The sequence below is a fragment of the Polypterus senegalus genome, chromosome 7 (genome assembly GCF_016835505.1).
Source record: "Polypterus senegalus isolate Bchr_013 chromosome 7, ASM1683550v1, whole genome shotgun sequence".
In the NCBI taxonomy this organism is placed as follows: Eukaryota; Metazoa; Chordata; class Cladistia; order Polypteriformes; family Polypteridae; genus Polypterus; species Polypterus senegalus.
This window is the reverse complement of record NC_053160.1, coordinates 172,727,750-172,742,101: the sequence shown is the minus strand read 5'-3', so window position 1 is coordinate 172,742,101 and position 14,352 is coordinate 172,727,750.

Genomic DNA, 14,352 nt, shown 5'->3' with positions numbered 1-14,352 from the left:
TACATGTTCATGAGGTGCACATGTACAAAAGTATCCAGTGGTTCAAGAGTGTCACTGTTTTTTTTTTTTTGGAACGTCCAGAAAATAACCTTTAGAACTTAGACCTTTTATTAAAATATAATTTTGCAATGTTTAATGTTTTGACCTTTCGTCTTGCTTTTTCTTAGTAGGAACTTTCTTCTCCGCTAGTTTAACTTCTCTACCTTTTTGCCAGCTAACATTTTCTTCCTTCTGTGTTTAAAACTCACTGCTATTACAGAGATCATAAGTTAAAGTAATACAAAAATAAAAAAAACTGTAAAAAGTTTCAGTTCTATACTGCACTTATCATCCAGAAAATGCTATTAACATTTTAAAAAGTAACACTTATTAACACTTTTGATTACTACTACCATTTCCTTCCCAACAGAGGCATACACCGAATAACATTTCTAGATGTTTCATTTTTGCATTGCATATTTATTGCTAAATTTTTTCTTAGAAGCAAAGAATCAAAGCTATTATTTCAAAAGCTTTTGAAATCACAATTATTAATTGCAATAAATGATGAGTTGCTTTGGGTCTCATGCCTACACCTTTAACTGCACTTTTCCGGCCCAGTGTGTTCTATTAACCAAGCATAAATTGAAGACGGAGGCATCATGTTTTCTGTCATATTATTTCAGTTCTGCTGCTCTTTATACGTCAGCCATCAAATGTTCAATTAGTTCAGGTATAATCCTAATTTTCTCACATTTTGACAGCTGTACCTTCCCACATCCACTTCCCACAGGGTATTGTTATGCTCATTAAGGTAGCCAACTACTGTACTGGATAACTGTCTCTGTTTGTTGTTTAAAAATTAAACTACTGTATATTTTTATTTAAAACTATAAGAAAATAAAAAGATATTGCATTGGTGCAAATCTTAATGAAACAGGTAAAACATCATTTGTAAATAGTTAAAATTAAAGAGTAGAAAAAAACAAATATGCATGAAGCACAGAACAATAGAATCTATTAGGTAATGGTTATGAATTATTTGTGTCTGCATTATGATGAGTTCAGCCACCATCTCATTAGCGGGGAAGTTCTTAGTACCTTGTATGAGATGGATGGCAAGCAATCACACCTTCACAAGTCCACTTCTTGACAGAATTTTGTGGTGTGGGAACGCTGACCTTCTTAGGGTCGCTAAGTGGGTAGCTACCTTTTCATTCAGGTCTTGGAATTTTCGGGACATTCAATGGCAAACCCTAATGTCCTGGGGCAGCCCTCTTAGCTCCTCAGGCTTACATCCACTGAACTCTCACCTCTGCTGAGTGAGTGCACAGCTCAGCCACCTCAATGCTAACTAACACTTTACTGATAGAAATTTGCCAGGATAATATGGTGGAGTACTTTAAAAAAACTGCTAAAATCTCATTATTTTAACATGGCTTTCTCATAGCTTCATTTTTGTTTAACCCTGATATTCTGCTAATGCATTTAATTGTCATATTTTTCATGGCTAAGAAATCCGTACTAACCCCTGCTTTCCCTGCTATTCTTTTTCTGATTTTCCACCGCCACCTGATCAAAGCAGCGTGCAGTCCCTGCATTGATGGATTGACGGCCAGAGGTCCACATGATCATCATCATCTAATTCTTTCACATGGAGCCTGAAAACCACGAGGACTGATTGAGATCATTTATGTTAGGTAGAATGCCTAGTGGGGTCTGGGCGGTCTCATGGCCTTGGAACCCCTGCAGATTTTGTTTTTTTTATTTTTTGGTTTTTTTTTGTCCTCCCAGTCCATTGGACATTACTTTATTCTATTTTAATTAGTATTGCCTAATTTTATTTTTATATTTTATATTCTTTTTTCTTTCTTTATCCTGTAAAGTACTTTGAGCTACATCATTTGTATGAAAACATGTTATAGAAATAAATGTTGTTGCTGTTGTTGACACTGCTTGCTTGTTGTTGGCGGCCAAAACTTTCATTTGGATTGAAACTGTAATTCCCATAATGGAAAAAAAAAACCTCAATAGTGACTTGCCTGGAAATCCTCTGCAGCCTACTTCCACTGGGAGATTCCATTCCTGCCATTCCCTCTGTTGCGATTTGAGGAAGAGTGCCTGATAATTCCAACACTTTCTTTCATGGGCTTCCACCATCTTCTCCACCCATGGCACAGTCATCTCAAGGAGCAGCACTTGTCTTGTTGTACTAAACCCTGGATTCCCAGGGGGTGCGAGATGGCATTTCTGGGGATGTGACAAAGAGGAAGGCTGTGTCACAATTTGCCAAAATCGAGTGAGCTGCGTTGTCTGACTTTATCATGGCGCAATCGGTGTCTTGCCATGTGCCATCTATGATATGAAAAGAATGAAGCACCGCAGCACGATTGTCACCTGTGAATGAGCCACGGAAATGCAAGTTCTCCCGGGTTCCTTGCTGTGAGCGAAGTGTTCGTTAAGGTGAAAATGTTTTTTTAAGAGAATGGAATTTGGATCCTGCAATGTCCCATAGAGAAGGGTGAGGTCTAATACTGATTTCTGCGCAAGGGGGACAAGGAGGACTGAGTTGGATGCAACACCTGCGGTTTATACTCAGCCCATCTCTCCAGCTGGCGGTCCTGGCAGGACTGCAGTAATTTTAACTGTACGGCCAGTGCATCTGTTTTTGAACTGCAGTACAGGAGTTACAGGGGGACAAAACACGTCGACCGTGTTTCATTGCTTAGCATCACGCCGACACACGTTGATTCAAAAGAACACGTTGAAACATCTGGAGCTGTGGAACGGAATGCACCTGAGACAAACTGCACATGTCATAATAAAGGGTCTGAATACTTATGTTAAAAGGCTAACTCATTTTTTTGTTTTTACAAAATAATAAAAAGAAAATTCATAAAATCCCAGTTTTGCTTAGTTATTCTAGTGGGTATTCAGTGTTGCTTGATGTGAAAGAAAATAAATGTTAATAATTTTAGCATAAGACTGCAACACAGAAAAATGTTAAGGGGTCTGAATACTTTCTGAATCCCCTGTGTTCTTGTGACTATAAAAATAATCTACACCCCAGTTAAAGAAACAGTTCAGGAGCAAATTAGCTTTTCAGACCTAAAACCAAGACTTAACTGGTGTCATGATTCAGGTAATTTAAGACTTATTTCATATCATTTTAACAGTCTCAGAGGTTGCACAATTAATTCCATTGGAGTTCTGCTATAAACATCTGTACGTTTGATGTGTGAACATTCTAGCTTTGTAGATAACTAAATAAAAACCCTTTGTAAAGTTGTGTATGCATGCTATTTAGATTTCCTGGTTTCTGACCTTTGGCTTTCGTTTCTTATTTGTCTTATGATTTTTGATCAGACCAATGATAAGCTGGATTTTAGGTTTTTATTTCCGGTTTGCTTAATGGTTCTCCTGGGGCCTCATATATGCATGGATTTTCATGGATGTGAAAATATGGACACAGCAAAACAAATTCAGAGTTATACAGTAAATCTTGGTGTCCACGTATTTCTATGCAAGTCATGCATTAGGAAGCCTGTCACACCCGCTTGAACCTTGAACTGCTGGCATGCCAATGTTCCGACGTCTTCCTACGCATGTTAATATGCGTATGTGAATGCACCTCAAACGTTACCCTGAAACATCGCCATATGAAACTTGCTAATCAGCCTCATCCATGTGCAGTCACAAAGCTGCAGAACTTCATTGGTTGGTAGATCAGCTTCCTCCTGACATGCCAAGACCCTGCCACCTGAATTCAAGACTGTCTGGTTGTGTCCTGCAACTGAGAGCTCAAGACCATACACAAGATTATAGTGCCTCTCCTCTATGCTCTGGAGCACGGGGAAAGGTGTAAAGCACCATCGTCTGTGCAAGTAGGCACTATCACCTGGTACATGTAAAGATGTGCTTAATGTTACAATAAAAAGTACAGGCCATGTGAAACATTGAGGGTTCAGCCAGTTAGAGAAGAGAGGTTAGGACCACATGCTGATACAGCGCATTGCCACACCCACCACATGACAAACCAACTCAGGATGCCAGATTAGGACCTGAGTGCAGCCATGCAATTGGTGACACCTCAGCACCACACTCGTTCAGATGGAATGGAACCAATGTGAGGTTTTTTATGGTGGCTGGTGTACCAATTCTGCCACCAACCCCAGGTTTTTCCTGCAGGTTGGAGGGCCTACATGCAGGGCTGGATGCAGATTAACATCATATCCAATATCATATGCAATTGCTCAAGGGCCCAACGAAGTAGAGTCACTTTTGGCATTTACAGGATTCGAACTGGCAACCTTCTGATTGCCAGCACAAATCCCTAGCCTCAGAGCTACCACTCCACACAAGTTACCTTACCGACAAACCAGCCAATGCGTACAGCACCATTACAACTGTCAAAGCTAATTTGCCTCAAAATATTTGAATCATGAGTTGAGCAAGGCCACCGAAACAGGTGTTGACATCTTGGATGACTTGTGCATTAATCGAATGTAACTGCTTAGGATTAACAAAAGCAGTTTTGATCTTTCTAGGGGCCCTTAGTGCAATATGAGTACAAATTGCCCTTTTATGTTGGCAAAAACATGTTGCTTTTATATGTACTGTATGTACACCCACACCATATGAAAACTGTATGTAGTGTCTTGCTCGTTAATTAATGACCTTCAGCATAGCAGGGATGATGAAGTGAAGCTTGATGGAGATATTCCAGACCTGTCTGAGAAGTGACAATAGGCAGCTGATATAAACTGAAAAAAAAAAAAAAAATGTATTCAGTGCAAATACATAGCATTGGTCCTTTTAAAAGAGAACTACAATACAGTTTTACACAATACTCATTTCTTTTGAAGTGCAATATGTTTATCATGTCAACGCACATTATAATCACAGCTCTGTGATATGAATTATAATGCCTGCTAGTCATCTTTTAGCTGGTCTGACTGCATTTCCCTGCTTGATCATGGGGGACATTTCCCATGTTTCTTGAAAATTATGTGTAGCTGCCTTAAATACATGCAAGCTTCCATGTCAAGTTTTCTTTTATAAATGCCAAAGTATTCGTGGAAAGTTGTGTATGTACATTTCGAGCTTCTTTATAAATGAGGCCCCTGGTCACTTTCATTTATTCTATCTGCTCTTTCTAGTGCGAGACATAAGAACAGGAGATTGGAAAAGAAGGACATACACACGGTAAGGTATGTATGTGGTAGAATATGGATCAATATACAATAAGATAATAATAATAATTCTTTACATTTATATAGCACTTTTCTCACTACTCAAAGAACTTCAGTAATTGGGAAGTAATTGCTACTAATGTGCAGTATGTACTTGGATGATGTGACGTCAGCCGTTTTATTTAACCAGTGCTATCACCTCACATTAGCTGTTAGGTGGTGAAGTGGTGAGAGAGATAGTCAATTAGAGATGGGATGATTAGCGGGCCAGAATGACTAGGCCGTGGTGAGCAATTTAGCCTGGACATCGGGATACATTCTTCTCTTTAGAAAGAATGCCTGAGGATCTTTTATGACCACAGGGAGTCAGGACCTTAGTTTCATGTATCAGCCAAAGGATGGAGACATTTTTATAGTATTACAGTGTTCCTATTATTGCACTGGGGCATTGGAATCCACATTCAGACCACAGGGTAAGTGCCCCCTGCTGGCCTCACCAACATCTCTTCCTGCAGCAACCCAAGCTTTTCTAGATGGCCTTCCATCCAAGTACTGGCCGGGCCCAAACATGCTTACCATCAGGTGGATGACCTGCTCTGAAATGCAAGTGGTATGGCTGCTGTGCATAAAGAGCTTATCTGATCTAATGGCCTTGGAAAAGACAAATTCTAGAATAGGAAAGGTAAGGATTGTATAAACAAGTAAGCTCATAAGGATAGTAAAATACTGAATATAGTCAAAATTTAGCAAAGACTATTGCATAATTACTAGCAATCCAAATTAGGAAATCAAAATTAATTTACAAAGAGATAAAGACAAGGCAATGGAAAGCAAAGCAGAGTTCCCATTCCCTCCTTTATTAATGGCATGCAAGTAAATCAGGCATGGATGTTGGCTAATATGCCACCCTCACAACTGGAAAGCATTCATTAAGAGAGTTATTTAAATTTTCACCACTCATTTGCTATGAAGAATGATGAATTTTACTTAAAGTATAATTTTCTATGCTGAATATAAATATCGATACTTGTCTCAGGTCTCCAGTGCAGTCAAGCAGAATTCATTCTATAAATTATGAAAAATTACTAGAGTCTGAAACTGCCTCTCTCCATCTCAACTGCAGAAAGTATCAGGGACGCCTACATTGCCACTTGGTTGGATTGCTACAATTCTCTTTTCAAATGTCTTTCAGTTAAAAGTATTAATACATAATAGCAGGCTCACAATTCAGCATACAAAATGTAATGACTACATTCACTTTTAATGGCTTGACCAAATGACTTTCTGTCCAATATTCAGCATATTATGTTTTAAAAATTGGATAAAACTTAAGAAGCTTTTAAAGTTTATGTCGTATTGTAAAGATCTATAAAAAACTAAGAAAATATTTGATGTCATAACGGAGTTTTTAAGTTACAGTTAAAACTGTACAACTTTGTCTCTCGGATCCCTTTGATCTTTTTCTCAGGTCTCAAATTTCATTAAACATAACATAACATTCAAACTGGAGATGAATCCCCTTTTACATATATTTTTCCTCTGTGGATAGTCTTCCTGTACTGCCTATTTACTTTCAATAATAATCAAATCTAATATGTGATGTTTAATATTAAGTCTGTATTTTTGCTAGCACTATTTAGTCCATCATAGTTCTACTCCAGTACAGTAAATGGCAGCAGGTAGCTATATTATACTGTCAATGGCTCCCTTGTATGCCTTACATTAGACAGACTTCTTAGAGTTTACCTAATCCTTTAAATATAAATTGGGATTCAGGGACATCTGGGGCCTCTAGATGGAGCACTTAGAAGATTGATCTAGAATTAGTTTGTGTCATTTCTAACTTCTGAAGTTCTGTATAAGAAATTCAACCCAAAAGTGATTCTGGGAAGGTGGCTTAACTGGTCCCTCTCATTTGAACTCCAGTGAGTTTGGAGTCAGGAATACAGTCCTGGGACAGACTCATCTGGAATGTGGAAGAGGGACCAGATGTGATGAAAAGGTGCAGAAACTAATTTACAGAAGTGGTTTGTTACTCAGGACTCAAGACCTGTAAGTCAAAACCACGAGGACAGCAGGTTTACTGTTTTAAGTCAGTTTATTTGTACTTTGTGTTTTCCCCGTGTAAAGCCCAATCAATACTTACCGTACTAAGTTTGAGCACAGACCTCAATGTAAAGAGTGATGAGCTCTGTCAATGACTGAAGCACAGGTATACTTTTGGTGGCTCAGTCAAAGGCCTCATCGATATTCTATTAGTTAGTAGATTGCAATGTTTGGTCAATGTTGCATACCTAACAATACAACAACAGAAGAACTGAATTGTTTGCATGATTATTCAGCAAGACATGGCTGTGGTTGATCAGACTTTGTTGATGGAAGAAGAGTTGTGTCTGTTGTTAACCTGGCTTTAAGATGAAAAACAAAAGGAGATAATGGCATGTCCGTGATTTCCATGTGCTCTTACATACTGCTTCATTTTGTCTAATACTATTTACAGTTTCCTTCAATGAAATTGTCACCATCTCAGCATCTTTGTGGTCTCTGAGAAAGAAAATTATACCGGTACACATATCGCCTAACTTCTTCAACCAGCCACTCCTCAAAACTCACCATTTTGATATTTGGTGGACTGAAAGATTTCTTTCGGCACGCGTTTTACCAGTGCTTGATCCTGCCGTACGCACCCACAGCTAAACAGCCTTATTTCAAGTTTGCAATGCATATCAAGCTTCAAGAGCTATCATAGCACTAAATCGTTTGAAATACAAAATGTGCTTGCTAAGGACTTTTTAATTGCTTTTTAAAGATCCTGTTTATACTGTGCATATTTAAAGCCTAATTCAAAGGTAAATCCACTCCTCTTGAATCACAGGGTTTCCCATTTACATTTCAACCACACACCTAACAAGAGGCTAATTATCACCATTATTTAAAGTCTTATGTTAATTTGATTCTTTTTTTTTTTTTTTGTCTCTTTCTAGTTAAAAACCCCTTGTATATTTTCTTCTGCAAGAAATTTAGCACACACTTGTTTTTCCATGAATTTTGCAAATAGGAATGCTTCCAGCCATTAAATTATAAATAAGATCCATCCATCCATCCATCCATTTTCTAACTCGCTGAATCCGAATAGGGTCACGGGGGTCTGCTGGAGCCAATCCACAGGGCACAAGGCAGGAACCAATCCTGGGCAGGGTGCCAACCCACCGCAGTATAAATAAGATACAGTTGGTATTTTGAATAAAAAGAGTCATTTTTTGGTAATCATTCAAAGTACAAACAGTCAATCTCTTTGTCTCTTTTAAAAAAAAATGTTAGATATATTTTTTTATTAAAAAAAGAAGACTAACAAGAAGGACTTGCAGAGGGAGGAACAGATTCAAATGTATAAAATAAGAGTCAATTGACAAGATTTAGTAGAAGCAGACAAATCCCAGGATGTGACAAAGATGTTGATGGTTTTGTTGATGGTCTGAAGTGAACTTGCTTGGCACTGTAATGAATAATCATCTAAATTTGTCTTTAAATTAATGCATTTCACAAATTATGTGAATCAGGTTCTGTTTAATCTGTAAAGGGCAGACCTAAACAACAATTCTTTTACATTGAATTTCCATTTTACAATGTCGAGACCAGGTTTCATTTTCTTATCAAGCAGCGTCCAGCCCTTTTCTAAAATATTGCTTCTTACATCTTTAATATCAGCTTAAGAAACACAAGAAAAACTGAACACAGGATAATCTCAAACAAACGCTGCACACACTTTGGAATATCAAAGACACAAACGTGATAATGAAAGGCGTCTTTAGAAACTTGTACTTTGACTTGATATGTTAAAACCAGTACATAGAAGCTAGTGGGGTTTTTTATGTTGTGAACACCTGGGGCCTCATGTATAACGCCGTGCGTAGAACTCGCACTATAACATGGCGTAAGCACAAAAGCCGAAATGTGTTTACGCACAGAAAAATCCAGATGCAGGAATCTGTGCGTACTCCAACTTCCACGTTCTTCCGTTACATAAATCCCGATCAGCATGAAAACTAACGCTCGTGCACGCATTATGTAACGCCCAAATCCTCCCAGAATTACGCCTCTTTGAATATGCAAATCAATATAAATCGCCCTTAAGCGCAGCCTTCTGTGAAAAGACAATGGGAAAAGCACGGGGAAAATATAAGAATTTCAGCGAATACCAAGTGGAGGCAAAGGAAAAACATACTATTTGTTCAAATAAACCGTGGTATAATCAACAAAATGAAGTTGATCGAGTGACATAGCGTGTTGGAGAAACTTGAAAGCTCACATCCACAAAATCGCACAGTGCCGGAAATAAAAAAGAAGTCACATATCAAAGTTGCCGTGAAAAGAAGAGTTGTAAGCCCACTGTCTGAGTGTCATATGAAACCTTATTAGGGTACAGAGAAAAAAGGCACACGGTGGGGAAAAAGCACGAAATGTCAACTTCAATCTCGACATTTCCACTTTAATCACGTAGTTTATTTTGTCATTTAGTAGAACATCATAAACTTCATCTTAAAATCGTTTAATTAACCAGTTTCTCAAATCACATCGTAATTAAAGTAGCACGTTAAATGCTTTGTTTTGTATGTGATCTTCTACTCGTATGTGATCTATGTGTGTGAATCACTACTTGCTTCTTAAACTGGCTCTCTTACTCCAACTGGACACAAAATCAATTACATTTGTGATATTACTGCTCTCTGAATAACTAAAATACTGAGATGTATACGTGATGTCATTTTCATGATGATTGGAGCTAAAGCACAGTATTAAACATGTGTTTCATGAGCCTCGTGCTCATGACAAGCATTTATCTTTTGTTGAAATTTGTCGCTGCGTTTTTAGCTGTGTTGCTATTTTCTCTTTCTGTTTTATATTCAATATATATTGGCGTGGCCGCCCCAAGATTCCTTGCTTTTCTTTCCCCAAGTAACAGATCGCCATACAATCAGCTCTGTAATAGACGTTAAGCCATCTGTAAGCTTAGCGCCGATTCTTCAAAACGTTTAAGGAACATTGAAATATCTTCGTAGTACATGTTTAATTATTCTATCCTTCACGACACTCCCAGTGAAGAATATAGATTATTTAAATGAAGTTAAAGTTTTATCTGTATAATTTAACAAACATATTTTGCTGCATTTCACCTTAAAAATGATATCGTCATCATATGTAAATACGCGCTTTATAAAGTGACTCAGGTTGTGTAATATTATAACTGTAGTGCAAGTTTACAGTGGGGTGATGGTACTTATAAGTCCTAACAGTTCTACAAGGTGCAATTGATTGAGTGCATTTAAAGTTCTTGGGATTAAACTGTTTCTGAACCGCTATTTATTCACAATATACATTTATTATCTATCTATCTATCTATCTATCTATCTATCTATCTATCTATCTATCTATCTATCTATCGCTTGATTTTATTAATTTGCCCTGTAGATCTGAATCTTTGTTTTCTATATTTCTTCTGCTGTATGCATCTAAATTTCCCGTTAGGTTTAGGTGATAAAGTTTTTCTAATCTAATCTAATGTACAAGTTTTGTGTGTGAAATCTATATTTTAGCCTTATCAACTACACAAAAAGAGAGCTCTGAGCTTATCAAAGCTGTGCTAAAGTCTCAAAAATGATTACACCTTGAGATATTATCTGTTTTCTTGTGAGCACTGTTTACTGCAACTTTCATTTTTAGACTTATTAACTTTTTAGAGTTATTTTAATGTTGGAATTTGTCATAAGCATTTTTCTTATAGTATGTGTTTTCAGCCCTAATCAACACTAAAACACCCTGAATACTTTGAGAAAGGCTTGAGGCCTACAGTCACAAAAAGGCATAAATAGTCAAAGCCCCAAATGAAGGAGTGGAGAACTCAAACAACCCATAGTTCAAATGAGCAAGACTTTATCATTTAACTTATTTATTAATAAACTAAGCAAAGTTAAATCAAAAACGGCCAAACAGGTCTTAAATAGCCAAAGGTACAAACCAGAAAAATCTAAACAAATGATTATAAATTATTATAAGATACAGAGAAAAAAAGGAAAGCACAAAAAAGGAAACCAAGCAACAGAAGCAGAGAAAAGCTAATGGCCAGGCACTGATGCTAATACTGCATTCATGTGCTATCAGACTATTTGGAGCTCCGAGTTGTGGTGTTTCACGGTCATATTCAGTGTTTTAACATGGATTTCCCCTCAGACTATTCAGGGTAATGCAAGGTCACTGTTGATCTATTACTGAAAGAAAGGCAAGGTGATAGATCTGTGTTACGTCACAACTCAAACAATTCAGGTAGCTTATTTTTTCTCTGAACTGTGTGACTTGTAGCTCCGATTTCATAATGTGTTTTCAGAGATTTTTGACGGGGAAGCTTGGATTTACCAACTATCTGAGAGCACATTAACACAGCATTAAGCAGCAGGTGCCTTAAATAGGGAGTTCAGGTAATGTCTGAATATCCTAAGCACATAATTATGAGGCCATGGATTATGAAGAAAGATTATGAATAATAAAAACATGTTAACAGAGGAAAAACTAGGGAGTGGGGAAAACTGCAATTTACAAAAAGGTTAAAAACACCATTAAACAAAAATACAAAGTGGCATAAAGCCTTGAAAAACAGTCAGGGAAGCAGTTGTATAGTCCTACCAGCCTACCAAGAGGAGGTGCATTAGAAGGCAACCTGGCTTCCATCTACACTAGCCTAAAATGTGCTTCAGAATCAAAGTTGAAAAAAATATATTATGAAATGCCGCAACAACACTCAAAATGCCCCACAAGGAAGGAGATCACAGACAACCCCTGGCTTATACAAAACAAGACAATGAAGAGAACTTTACACATGAAGAATGTATTAAAGGAATAGGAAATAAACAATAAAAAGTTCAAAATGATTTGCCTAAGCTAAACCACAGTAAAGGAGAACCAAAATAAAACCCACAAGAATATTAGTCAAGAGTCAGATATCAAAGTCAAAGTAAATATAATACAAATCCCACCAAAATCCAGCATTCAAAACGAACAGCCCTGGACTTCCATTCCCAGCCTGTCTTTATAAGTTTGGGGGTGTTTTCCTTAACAATGATATACAACTGGGGATCCATCTGCAAAATACAAGGAACATAAGAGAACCACAAAACACACATAGATAATAAATAATCAGTAAATAGAATAAATTTATTAGATAATACACAATTAGACTAGTAATAAATGAACACAACAATATGTCATGTCATTTTCCATCCCACCTATTCCAGACTAGGGTCACAGGAGTTGGGGTGTCTGCGGGTTTGGGCGGGAAAAGCCTATGCCAGCTAGGTGGGCATATGGCAGGAACAAACCCTGGACAGGGCACCAGTCAATCGCAGGGCAAACACACACACCAAACATTTAGCGGCAATTTAATGTCTACAGTTCACCTCAGCTGCATGTCTTTGGGTAGTGGGAGGAAAACAACACAGATGCAAAGTTCACGCCAGGAGGAACCAGGATGTCAACACTGGTCTCCTAACTGCAAGGCAGCAGCGCTACCTACAGAACAATAGTATACATAATAATGGAAAACAATGAATAATAATGAAAAATGAAGAAGACACAAAGAAGCTTAAACACATATCGCTCAGCAGGCAGGTTCATATTTAATCTCTGCGATAAATATAATAGTTGCTGAACATTCATTCTTTCTGGAAGTTAATTGTCTTTTTGTCTGGTAGTTTAGTAGCATTGGTTTCTTTTTATTTATTTATTTGCTTATTTATTTATTTCCCTGCCATCACAACCATTTTGCCATTTTCACAAAGAAAAGGATCAAAAAAGGTTGATTATTTGTGAGCAATGCAGAGATTTATTTTTGAAGGGCAAAGAGAGAGAAGTCTGAGCTAGCAGTGTTTGTATACCGAAAGGCTGAGATTGCTCCAAATCAAAAAGGGCAAAATGGCTTTGCAGTCAAGAGAAAAAAACAAGTAAAAAAAAATCAAAAGCAAAAAAAAACCTTGAAAAAAATATGTCTGAGAAAAAGTTAATATCAAACTAGACAAAGGATTTTTTCTTTATTAGAAATAAGGTGCTGACAATTATAGAGGACTTGTCTTTATATAAGATGACTACATCCCTGTGACTGCAAACGCACACGCACACACACACAAAGCATGCATGACACATCTCCAGTTCACGATGCTTGTTGACATCACCAACACACACAATATTGGAAAAAGAAACAAATATAATACGACAGACAAAAACTATATCAGTTTTTCCTAAATCTTGATATTCATAAGGTATTAGGAGGTGAAAGATTCACTTTATTTCTCTCTGTTTCTTACCAGCTTGTAAGTGATGGAAACACATTGTATTGGTTTCTAGTATGACTTTTACATGTTATTTATCTAATACTGATAGTTACTGAGGAGTAAATCTCTTATATTATTTATATTCTCTTTATTTTTAGTGTTTTAATCTTTTCAGATTCAAATATGAGTGCATTGATTTATATGAGTACCACCAACAAGAACATGGGGACTTGCTAAGGGCAGATTTCGTACCAATGTTAGAAGTGTTTTTCTTCACATAAAGTGCCACAGACACATAAACCAAATTACCAAGTAGTTTGGAAGAGAGTGGGACTAGTAGGGGCTGGAAAATCTGTACTTGATGTTATTTTGGATAATCTTGGTAAATAGGATGGACGATTTAGACGCTTGTGAACTTCTGTGCTCCTTCTTGATCGCTCAGATCTGCTGATGAATGATCTCTGTGTGGTATTAAATCTCAGTCCAGACTTATTTCAGGAGGAGCTGCCAACCTCCATGCAAAATTATGTGTTCAAGAATCATTTGAAGACTCTGTTGTTTGATGAATTTCTAAGTAATAGCTGTTGGGTTATCTAAAATGTAACTAGCTTAAATTTTGTTCTGACCATTTCATTTGTTGGGAATCAATTTTGTACCCTTGACCTGTGTGGCCAGTAGGGGAAATTGCAGTACCCCAAACTCCCAGGTTCAAACACAAGGTTTATTAACCACAGTACCATACAAAAAGCTTCTTACAGGTTGTATAACCACAAATTTTCTTTATTCTCTCTCTCTCATTTATTCCTCCACTTCTCCAAGGTGAGTCCTATCCAGCTCTTCTCCCGACTCCAACTCACCTGGAT